The sequence below is a fragment of the Siniperca chuatsi genome, linkage group LG22 (assembly GCF_020085105.1).
Source record: "Siniperca chuatsi isolate FFG_IHB_CAS linkage group LG22, ASM2008510v1, whole genome shotgun sequence".
NCBI lineage: Eukaryota > Metazoa > Chordata > Actinopteri > Centrarchiformes > Sinipercidae > Siniperca > Siniperca chuatsi.
In genome coordinates, this window is record NC_058063.1 from 18261454 (window position 1) to 18274839 (window position 13386).

The following is a 13386-nucleotide window of genomic DNA, read 5'->3' on the forward strand; positions in this document are numbered from 1 at the left end:
CCTTCGAATGATGAACTCCTTTGAAGTTGAAAAGAGAAGCAGGGATGTGGTCTTTTATCAGTCTCTGTTTCAAAATAGAGAAAGAATGGACTTTTCCCACACAAGATGGGGGTACCAATATTTTTAGTTGGCATATTTGAGGCATATAAATGTTTTTGATATGTTCAAATGAGATAAAATGATGCTGAGAGTGCTCAGGTGAAACAACAACTTTGCATCTATTGTTTATGAGCATGCAAGTGGGACCAATTACTAAACCAAAAAGCAAAAACAAACATGGAGAATGATGATACACCAGCAGAGATATGCACACTACCATCAGAGTCTGGCACTGTGTTGGATTTCAACTCTTTGTAAGCTTTGTTTTTGCGAGGTCTAAATATTGTGGAGCACTGCGCAACCAATATGCAGGCACACCTGGCTCGACCCCATATGGAGGTAAACAAAGAATGGAAGTAAACTGAGGCTTTGCTTATCCAACAAGCTCAAGAAACATACTGTTAAAGTGGAAACAGACAACTTTTCAATCCCCTGCCCCCATACTTTGGAAACAGGCAAAAGCTGTTGTAATGATGTTTATCATATTGCAATAAGAAAATAGAAAGAGGTTTGTGCCGTAAATCCAGCCTTCATTTTTCCGGGAAATATCGTGCCCAGTGGCAGACAGAATAGCATAGTGAAAGCGAGGCTTATAGGGAACCAATCTAAACGGATGGTGTCATTATTCTATAGCCATTACACATCCATTGACTTCATAATGATAAGTTAAACCAAAAAAAGTTATCTGTTTCCACTTTAAGTCTTGTCTGATTATTCGGACAAAATGAAAACAAAAAGATGTAACATCGAAGCACAATTTTACAGAATGCCAATACTGAAAAGACTTGCAATACATATTAATTCAACACCTTGAAAATCAATACCACATACTACAACAAGGTCCCTGTTTACACTCTACCATCTAAAGCCACATGAGACTATTTAAAAAGCAATTTACCAGCTCAAAATCTTGTTTTTGCTGACCGTCAGTGGTTTAACTTCTTACCTTACATTAAAAATGAGGAAGTGTACTCTTTTTGTGGGATTTGTTGACAATACAGAATATATAGAGTAACACCAGCCTTGCGCCCCTTCTTCCTGTCATGTTAACCCATCAGGCACATTTATCGAAAACACTCATTAGAGCCACTCCTTTGCATATTTTAAATGTCTTTAAGCAAACACTAATAGTTTAAGGTCTTTAAAATATCCTTGGGAATGTGAATGAAATTGAAATATTCCACATTCTAAATATAAAATTATTTGAGTTAAGGTAATCAGAAAATACTATGGCCAAGGCAATGTCATGTTTAATATTGTAATATTGCAGTCCATGTTCATTAGTTAGAGTTGGCAGCACAAGACAAGGGCTACATTTTAGTGGCATGTTTGCTTTATTGAATATGGCAAACAAGGCAGAGAAAGCGGCAGATGGGTGAATCATAAGGGATGACATGCAATATAGTGCAATTTTAATGTTTGTAACTGCACTTATAGGACTTTCCACGTCACCAAACTGTTGGAAAGATTATAATTTTTGCAAAAGGAAAAATTCAAATTCATACTATACTTTGTATAGTTTGTATTTTGAGGTACATTTGTGTTTGTGTGTGCACAGGCCTGGGCATGTGCGTGTGTGTGTGCAGATTTCTGTGTGTATTCATTTTTCGAGTTGAAGGCTCCCCAGTCTCCCAGGGAATGGCTCGACTGCTTTCAAGATCTGGTTGAAAATAACACTCAGATTAGCTAAGAGATCTGGACCCAGGGACACAGAAAGAGACATGAAGAGAAAAAAAAAAACAAAGCAAGGAGGAGAAATGGAGGTGAAACAAGGACAGAGAACTCATGTGAGATGAGGAGAGAAGGGAGAGAGAATCGGGCAAAAGGAGACAGAATATGCACTGAATGAAAAGATGCTGCCAACCACATTGAGAGCAAATGAAGTAAAAACAAAAATGGATAGGAGAGACAGAGAGACAGTGCTGGAAACAGATATGAGCATGTTGCTGAGAACAAGCTGTAAGGCAGAGACAGGATGGGGAAACCACCACAACAAAGCAAGTGGAGAAGAGAGAATGGCTTCAGTCTCTGATGTGAATGACAACAGATTAATTTTCTTCAGAGCAAACTGCCCTTTCAGTACCATAAATACATACATTAACATTGGACGTCCCTGTGGGAATTGAACCCTTTGTCCTTGCAGCGATTGTCTCAAAATCCACCCTTTGCGAAGCTAAGCTCAACAGGACTGAAACCTTTGAAGATACTTCTAAAAATGTTGTGTTCTGCCCTTTCAGTAATCTTTGGGTGCCTTGAAGATGCAAAAGGTACCTCAAAGACACTGATACGGTGCACACTCACTGGCACCTTAGATTCTTGGAAGGTTTTTGCACACATGAATAAAACGTTTGATCATTATTTTACATTTTTTGGCAGATGATCCAAAGAAAATTGGGAAAGACTGGATGGAGAAAGTGGAAAACTGCCTTTCAGTGATGAATTACTCTTGAGCAATGATCTGAAACATGTTGCTGTGAGGGTGCTAACTGGCCAACAGTTACAAATACCTTCCAGTTGTGAATATGCAGCATAATGTTGCTGAAAAAAGTGTAGTGTCACCTTTTCCTCCATTAAAAAATTCTAATTAACTGCATTCGTTAAAAACTTTAAGTTTCAGTGTCGTGTAACAAACATCATTAAGCTGCACTAAGTAATTTAACACTTCAGCGATGAAAAGCTGCAGTGGGAGTTCTTTCTTAAGTTTTACACTGTAACAAACATCCTTTTTACCAAGAAATGTGGTCTCAGATTCAGTCTCACTTATTTTTCGTCAAACAAGAAAGTTGGGTTACTCTTGTTTCAATAATTCTGTAGCAATGAGTGCTAATATCTTTAAAGAACACTGAGTAAGACAAGCTTTTGTTTATATTTATGTTAGTTATGTTTAAATTTTATAATTAACAAAAAACTGTGGTCCAATGTTTTCTCTGACCAACAGTCCCAAACCCAAAGATATTCGATTTCCAATGTTATAAAACAGAGAAAAGCAGCAAATCCTGACATTTGAGAAGCCGAACGAGTAAATGTTTGGCGATTTTAGCCACACTATCGGCATGGATCTAAGGTTTAATTTCAGTCCGTCGATCACTTTTGTCCTTTTTGTCTGAAATAGTTCAACAACTATCGGATGGATTGCCCTCAAATTTTATACAGAGATTCATGGCTCCCAGAAGATAAATGCTAATGATGTCGGTAATCCTCCGGCCATTTCCTCTAGCGCCACCAGCAGGTTGACAGTTTTGCTTTTTAATGACATGTCTTGACAACTGTTGGATGGATTGCCATGGAATTTAATTCTGCTAAACATCCCCATGTTAGCATCACTGTTTCTAAGTGCAGCTTCACAGAGCCATTAGCGTGGCTGTAGACTCTCTTGTTACTTGATAAATGACTGAGGTGATTAATCGCAATTATCACAACTGTTGATTAATTTTAACGTCAATCAACTAAATGATCAATGATTATTGTTTTAGCACACAATACATTATTTAATCCCACAACACAACTGCAAGTAGGATCCTGTTAAAACAATTCCAGTAGAGGCTCCTGTGGTTCTTCACTTTTAAGTCTTTCTTCAAGTAGTGAAACTGACAGAAGACATCATGACTGTAATGAAATATTCTCAGAGTTCTCTGGGGTCTGACACTTCTGATCTTGGCAGTTTCAATTTGGGAAATAAAAGATGAGTATCAAGTTTTCCTTGAAGTTTTGATCCTGGCTCTTTTCACAGTGCAGAACGACTGCCTTCTTCACGGTCTGATTCACCTTCCTATCAGGGGGACTGACAAAGAGGGAAAGAGAGGGAAAGAAGAAGACAAAGAAGGCATGGGAAACAAGACATTAGCAGACAACAGATGGAGGGCGGAAGAGATGACGAAGACGGGGAGACAAGGTAAGACGCAGACACAGGGAGATCTAAAAAATAGAGGAGAAGCAGAAGAAGCAAGAGTTCATCATTTTAACTGACAGGCATACTAATCTCTCTTCTCTCTGTTAGACATGGGTCCTTTCTGTTTTACTCTCTCTTGTCCTCCTTCATTCTCCCCTTTTCTCTTTCCTCTGTCATTTATTCCATTTCAACTTGTCTCTTCCACTTTGCAATACATTTTCTTTCTTTCTCCATCTCCTCTCTTGCTCATTTTCCCTCCATCTCCCCTTTATCTCTCTCCCCTTCCACCCTCTTCCTCTCTGTCCTCCCTTTTTTTCATCTATGCTACCCCCTCTGTTTCTCCTCCTTCCCTCCTCCCCCTCTCTATCTCGCCTTTGAGTCATTCAGAATAATTGCTCTGCGGTGCTCTCCTTCGCTGGGTGCTTATCAAGCTTTGGCTGCTATCTGCACACACAGTGTGCCCTAACAACAGGGAAAGTGTTTGCAACCACACATGGAGACATGCTCGCACGCCCACACACACCTCTGTCAAGGTAAATGGGGTACCTCTCGCATAGCAGGACCAATCACATGTTGAGAGCTACTTACAGTGCACCAATCAATGGCCCTGCAGGTGTGTGTGGGCTTCCTCGTTCACCTCCCCGGTCGTACTTCTCTTTCTTTCCCATTAATCCATCCAACTGTCTATTGATCACTATTCGCCCAAAAGGATGAATGAGTCACTAGTGATTCATATTGCTCTTCCTTCTCATCATGTATACTTTCTGACCATTTACGAATTCAGGCTAGCCAGTTTTTGATCTTTTAAAATGTATTTTTCCTGCAGCTCCCCTTTGCTTCCATTAATATCTGTTCAAAAATCAGTTACCACATGTAGCTGACAAAAATTAAAGCAGACATGCTATAAACGCTATAAAGACACGCTATAAAGAATCTGCCGATAGATTGTCACTTGGTACAAAAATGAATGGAAACAAACAGATGCTTGGTACAGTGGACATCATTCAAATTTCTAATGCAGTAGCAAGGTTTGCAAAATGGTTATTTGGGTTGTTTGGTACTGTATAGGAACTATGTCATAAATGGGCTAAAAACTACAGGTATTAATGATCCTAGACAGTTAGCAGTAGCAGCAGAGGTGTTCGGTACATGTGCAAACAAATCTTTAACACCTAATCTTCAAGCTGAAGTGATTATACTGAATCACCACTGTCATGGACTGAATAAGTAGCTTTCAGCATTTGAGCTCCCCTCACTGATGAAGCACTGTTGTTAGCTTGTAATATAGAGTACATTACTTCCTGGTTTAAAGCTTACTTAAATACAGCAAAAGAAACTATCAGATCTCTGTCGCAAATAGTTGGCTGCTGTGCTATTAACCGAATAAACAGTCCTTGTATAGATCTAGTTAGACCTCTACTGAGTTGAACGTAACAGCTTCAACAAGCAACTGAAACTTGGTATCGTGCCTTTACAAATTTAACTTTTATTTCACAGTTTAAAAATGGATCCGCTCATTTGACAGTATTTGTATTCTCCCTACACGTCCCCCTCTTGATCTGTCAACACAGGTTGAATCCTGAGAAATGTTCAACAGAGACAGTGTGCTCTCTGACATACTTTTTTTTCTTATCCACCAAAACAACGCTGAACTGTTGAAGCATATTTTCACATGAAGAATCACTGAGAAGCACCACAACGTATCAATAATACTGAAATCAGCATCAAAGACCATGGGTGTAGAAAAAACACAACTTCATGAGCTTCATAACTCTTTGTGTTGTGTGATTCTGTAAGCAGTGCTGAGCACTCCAATCGCCCTGTGCATGGTTTATTCTCAGCTCATCTTGAAAGCTCTGGGAAAGCATCAGAAACCAGATCAGGCGCTTCAGAGACAGCATTTATCCTCAGGTGGTCAGAAACAAGTTGTACAGTCTACCCACTCATACAAAACATTGCTGTTGCTGCTCATTTTTATTGTTATTTTAATCACGTTTTTAATGCAACTGTTGTTTTATTGTTGTTTTTATTGCCTTAAAATGCCCTCGGCCTCTTATGCAATTATTGTTTTGTTGGTTTTAATTGTCCTTTTAAAGCAGGAGTAATGCAGCACTTTACGTTTAATGTGTAATCGCACTTGTTTTTAATAAGAGAGACTCAGGAACAAGCTTGTCAGTGTATTGAAAAATACATCTTTTCTATATTTAGTCTACCAATTTGAACTATACTTCTTTCTTTCTTGTCAAGAGTTAGATGAAAAGATCAATATACCACTCATAATTTTGAGTTCAATATGAGGCTAAAGCCAGCAGCTGGTTAGCTTAACTAACTGCACTAAGCTAAGCTAACCAGTCGTTGGCTGTAGCTTCATATTTACCATACAGACGTGAGAGTGGTATGAATCTTCGCATCTGACTCTCTGCAATAGGGCAAATAAGCATATTTCCCCAAAAGTACTATTAACTAACTATTCTCTTAATGCCTGACACTTTCTACCACCCCATTCACTCACCCCATAAATCCTTGACAATGTGATTAAAGTTTTGAGACAGAAATCAGACCATCATGCTCAGGGATGAAACTTACAGAAAATAAAACTGATATGATGAATGAATAATTTAAAAAAAAGACCATGACTTAATTTACCCCTCCATCCCAAAGCGATCCTTTGTTCCTTTTTCATTTCTCTGGTCCCTTTATTTTCTTCCTCTCTTCCTCCCTCCATTCCTCTTCTTCTCTCTCCTTTTCATTATTTCTTTCTCTTTCTTTCTATTCTCTCTTTCTTTCTTTTTTCCCTTTCCCTCTAAAGGTTTGAACCCCAGGTCAATACATCTCTTTCAGTGTTCTTTCAAGGACGCTGCCTAACTCATTAAAAGCGATGAAGAGCCTTTCATCGACTCACAGATGAATTGTTGGGCTAATTGTTTGTTTCATCCCCTCTCTTAATACAATAATGATTTTTGCCCTCATGGAAACAGTAGATTTTAATTATACTGGCAGCAGAAATACCCACATGGGCCGAGTAACACACTAACTCACCTGCCCACACTGTGAAACACAGATACACACTTCTGCCAATACATACACACTTGTACATGAAAGTGCACAAACAAATGCGCTCTGCTCTCTGTCTCTCTCACACAGTCAAAAATGGATCGATTTAATGAGGAAGAAATTCTCTCTTTACCACAGTAAATCTCTACAGTGTCCTGGGAGGATTTATCTTCAAGTCTTTGTGTTCAGGGTGTTAACAGCCACTTCGCCACATTGTTTTCCAATGGCTGAATCGAACAAGCTTTATTGATAGATGTAACACCAATGGAGATAGAGTGATCCTGACTCAGCAAGCTTTTCACGGACAGCAAAGTGCAGGTATTGACCAAATTTAAAGGGCCAACCTACCCAAACTACAAAAAGGGGAAGACAAAAAAATAGTCCCTATGGAAATTAATTATTTGTAGGTCATTTTCATGCATGTGAATACCACAAATGAAACTCCACCCATCTCCATTGTATTTGAGGTGGAGGGAGATATCTCAGTGGCAGACATCCCAACACCTGGATAAGTAAAAACCAAAACAAACAAAATAGAATATTGTTATAAGTACAATTATTCACACTTTTAGAACTGTCAGTTCTGTCAACTGTACAATTTTCAATTGAATTTTCATTGTTTATAAGACAACAACTTGTGCATGTTACACACCCACCAATATAACCATGACAAGGGGCTTCCTTTCCCTGACTTTTGCCTCTCAGGCACCCCTCAATCCCAAGTTCTGAGAATTTAAGTGTGCATGTGCATCACTTGAATTGCAGCAGGTGCATTTTGTTTATTAATTTGCTTGGTATCAGGGTCAGGGCCATTATGATTGGTGTGAGCAGGTAAAAGGAGGGTGATGTATTTGCATAATTTTTTGTACCACAACACATGCCCTAATTTGGTCTTTTTCCAGCCCACAATAGAGTGCACCTGAGTGCAGATGTTGTTCCACCACCTCTCATTTCAGCTGTGTATCGGTTGGGGAGAGGGTTGAGCACCCAGTGCCTGAGGCTGATAGAGTGCTTGAGGGAGTAGAACAGGTTTGCCTTTATAAACCTGCACAATTCAGCTCAGGGCATGAGCGCAATGCATCATTGCACACTATAATTCCAAGCCCTTTTATAACCTTAATAACAATAAGGTCAGTTGCTTAACACCTTGACAGTTATTCATAGTTAAAGCAATACTCCAACATTATGGGTACCCTTGCCATCTTACCTAGGGGTGCGTTCATTTTTAGTGTAGCTAAGCACAAAAACTTGAAGCTAGAGGAAGCTGGTAACTTCTATCAGTAGCTAACTGATAGAGTTAAGCAACAATACACCCAAAAACCACCAGCAGACATTCATTACATTTGAGTGCAAGTAGAGGGATGTTTCTATGTGAAAAAAAACAAAACAAAACAACAAATTAACGAAAAATGATCTGGATTTTCTTGTAAGAATTGTGAATTTTAGGAAAAGTGTAAGATGTAATCACCACCAAGCTCAAAACTATAGCTTTCAGAGCTTTCAGCTGCATCTTACAAGTTTGAGCTGGCTCAAGTAGTAAGTGGACCTTTGAACTTAGATGATTTTGTTCCATGTACCCATAACCTCTTTCACAGATTTACTGTACCAGTAAGTTTTGTTTTTGCTTTTCAAAAAAAGTCTAATGTGGCATTCTCACTGGAATGCCTGTAAACTCAACAGAGCCTTGTATACTAATGATGGGATTGAAAATCACTGATTTATGCAGTGTTAAGATGTTTACTGTGAATCCTAGACTGACCACTGATGGGTGATGCATGCTTGAATCAAAAATCTCTGACCAGCTAAAGCCAATTTTGAGTAATGAGGAAACGAGTCAATCATCAATCAAAGTCAGACTTCTAGACTACAAATATAAATCCGAATTCCCTGGCTCTACTGTGGCGATGCAATGTTTCATCTCTTGTAATTTACTGTCGTGATTATCTGAACGAGACACAGAGCCATTCAAAAGCGGACACAATCATTCTCAGAATATGAATGAGAACCACAATGACAATTACCTTCATTAGTCAGAGTGCCAGAACTGCGCTGTTTATGCAGTGATATCTGACTGTATGACATACTCCACGTGATAGTAATCTATAGTAAATGAGTTATGGGAGCACAGCAGAGCCTATGTTCTTCCATTCTGCTGAAAGATCATTATAGTGTTTGTGATCGAAGCCAGAGTCAGTGTTTCAGAAAATTACAGACGATGTGCACGACTGTGTGAAATACACTTAGTCATGATTATTTCAGCTTGATGACAGACATTCAATTCAGAGGATGTGGTCTATAAATTTACAGTTTTTAAAAATGCAGCTGTGAATTTAACTGGCTGACACTGCTTTAGTAAGGTACTGTGCATTTTGATAAAACAGAAATACCCAACCCTTTGTTCTTAAATTGGATAAGCACTACTTTATGTGACATTTTAGACATTTGATAAAAATTGGGATAACACTAATTACACTTATTAGAGTGGTGTGGACGCTCTGTATTATTAGTGACATATCTGCATATTTAGTTTTCAACAAAACAAAGCTGAAAGGAGAGTGAATATTGGACTTACGTTCGTCAGATTGCCAGAATAGCCTGCAGGATGTGTAAATAAGCAACTGTTTGCTAACACATTAGCCATATCAACTTATATTAGTCATAACAATGCTATAATATATCAAAGGTGTGTGTAATGTTCAGCTTGTTGTGGAAGTCTTCCCACTAGTGGCCAAAGAAAAAAAACTGATTTATGCTGCTTTAACATGGCCAGTATCTTTAAAGGTGCTCTGAGTATTCTTTTTGTAAACAAACAATGTTTCTGTTATTTGAAGAGACATTAATGACATTATAGATATACTGTATGTAAAAAGGTGAAAACTACAAAAATATATTTTTAATTAAATAATTATTAAGTTATTGATATTTGGATTAAAACAATACTAGATTTGTAAAAAAAAAAAAAAGAATATATTTAACATTTAAAAACAAACATTTTACAAGCAATAACAGTCTGTTTGAAATGAGCTGCAAATGTTTATATAGCCACTGTCTGTATATTTTTTTATATTCTGTCATGACCTAAATCCCCCACATGCATTATTAAAGTTTCATTTTATCTTTGTCTTTTCTTAAAATGGTACTGTATATTACATAATGGTGCTGGGGTCGATAAATTATTTTGCTCAACTTATCAATTATTGAATGAAAGAAAGTGCATTTTGGTCATACTTTTCTTCTTTCTAAACATAACCCCCCTGTACAGTCTTGTAGAGTTACTAATCACCATCTGGGCTATAATTTTACACAAGTGCAACTTTGATTCGCTTTAATGTCAGCAGTTATTTAATGAAAGTAAACACAACACACCTGTCCTTTAGGTGTTTTATAACAGAAGTTTGGTGCGACTGCAGGTAATAATAACAGCAGACAGAGTCACAGGATCAGATCAGGCTGGTATAAAGACACATCAGAGTTCTGTGTCTTAATTAGGATAAACATGTGTATAAATAAATAGGTGTGTGTGTGTGTGTCTAAGCCCTACGCCAAGCCACAGGCAGAGGCAGATGGAGGGAGCAAACAAGGGTTAGAGACAGATGTGTCTCTGCGAGTGTGTTTGTGTGTGTGAAACAGAGAAAACAACAGACAAAGTCGAGTCAGACACACAAACATGGAGTGCTGTTTGATCAGGCTGTCGGATTAGTCAGACGGGGTTAAAAAGAAACAAGAACAACTGTCGCATCATACTCAAAGGTGCTGTGTGTATTAGTTTTCTAAACATTAGAACATATGGAATATATGAACTTACTGTACCTGAAATATTCATTACAATCATCCATTGCATTGTTAAACTGCATGCGGGCACAACTACAGTAGGTATGGTAGGTTAGAGGCCCAGTCTGTATATTTTTGACCATATAAATCACAGCAATGTTCACACATGGTAACATGGTGGTAACGTGCAAAGAAACACAGCAAAGTGCCAACAAAGGTGACGAAGCAGAAAAATAGCAAGAAAACACGGATGTAGACATTGCACTATTTAACATTTAAAAAAATCTTCTTTGCAAATGTTTTATGAGGAATGAAATGCATTTAACATGTTTGTTAGACCTCAAGGACACATATAATGCGTTTTGGTGAGTAGAACTGAATGTAAACAACTTTAGTTTGTTTACAAGAATACTCCACAGGGCACCTTTAATCATCATATATAGTTAATATGTTCACAACATACAGAAAGTAGGAGATTTATGTGATTTGAATGGCTGCCAATACTAATTTCACTGAGGGGGTTGTGTATTGATGCACACTCGCATGTCTTGGATTCTATGTGGATCAATACATTTGTAGAAATAGAAGCACATCTATTCCATTAGAAAGATGAGTCAAGGGCATTTAAAACTTTTCAAAAATGCTTGAAAAACATGGACAGAGAAGATTTCCCTTTTAGATTCATTTACTGACTAATGTTTGTCTGTGCATTTAAAAGACCTGCCAATTGATTGAGGAGTGATAGCAGATTATATTCTTGTGTATTAACCACTTTGGATTACATTTTTGATTTCCAAGTGAGCAAATAAGGTCTATTTTTTATCTGACAATTCACACTCTCGGTCTGCTGATCATCCATGGCACTGCTGCTGGTGACCGAGGTCACTGCAGACTCCCTCCAGTACCACAGCCTCCTGCTATTATTATCTAGTGTATACACTGAACAACTTCTGAACTAGGTCTGGTTTTCTGCCACTATTTTTATATTTACAGAATGATATGTCTTGGCGGGTTTTTTATTGGCCTCCGTGCAGAATCTCACACATGCTGATGGTTTATTTTAGGAGGCTTGAGTTTTCAGTGAGAGAACATGCAGCAGACATGGATCAGACACAAATGTCAGTGTGATGTACTGTAACATCTAAGGAATCTGTATGAATAAGTAAAGGATGTGAGAGCAGAAATAACTACCTTACATTGCAGACGTGTGACAACTAATGTCACGACAGCTCCCAAACTTGCAGGTCTCTTGTACTTCACCTAAAATTATTTTTCTTCATTGACACTTGGCTTTTGTTTGTTGAATTTTTTATTTATGTTTTTTTGCCTTCTGGGTTTTGGTTTCTAGCAGCTCTGACACAGTGTAAAGAGAGTGAACAGTAACCAGTGAGACTGTTATTGATTAGATAACTGTGCAGGATTACATGCATGCATTGTTTTCTGTGAATCTTTTGTGCGTGTGAAGGCAATCTGAATCCAGCGCAAGAATGGCGGACTCCGCCACTACCAATATAAACTACTAAATATAAAAGTTAATTTGTGAATGCAAATACATGGAATGGCTTTTGCAGAAAAGATACCAACATCAAATATTATCAAAAATGGGGTTTGATTTCATGAAAATCTTTTGGATTATAACTTTTAATTGCTACACATTGAAGCTTTTTATGCAATTTTCTATAAAAGGTACAAATCAAAAGACTATTTTTATTGCATTGCTCTTTTTCACTCTGTTTGCTTAACTGTCAATCTTCCTCTCTGTCTGACTCCCAATTTCTCTCCTCTCTTTTGTTCTGACATGCTCTCTCACACACACATATAGTATATTATATATATATATATATATATATATATATATATATATATATATATATATATATACACACACACACACACACACACACACTCTCAAGCAGACTGCTATGTTGGGTTGGTTGGGCTGTTGAAAGCCTGTGGGGAGACTTGTCAGCTCTCATTGGCTTTTGGAGCACACCCCTTCCCTTTCCTTCGCCTTGTCCCAGTGTGCTACAGCAGGCCTGTCACTACCCACACACTCTATTCACTGTGCCTGTGTGTGTGCGCTGGAAGAGGCATATTCAGCTTTCTATCTGTGCTTGAATGTGAGTGGGCATGGGCAGCACTGAGTGGTGTGTGTATTTTTTTGTGATGTCTGTCACGGAGGTAGCAAGTGTGTAAAGAAAAGATTGTGTGCATTGGGCTGTGTGTGTGATGTGTGATGTGTGATGCGTGTCAGTGCAGTAAGGTGTGTATGAGTGAATGGATGATATAATGAAGTGTGTTTGTGCACCTTTCACAGTTTTAAAACTGGTCAACATCCTGCGCTCTTCCTCCTCCTGCCTTCGTCTCCCTCGTTGACCAAAGCAAATTTCAAAAGACATGCCTTCCAACCGTGTACACATGAACACAGCTCGGTGTTGGTGAAATATGTTAGGTATTGCACCATGGAAGCCCAGCACAGACAAAAAAATATGCATGTAAAAACAGATAAGATTCAGGACACAGATTCATACATAAAGTTGAAAAACCACAGCGGAAGCAGCGAATATTGAATT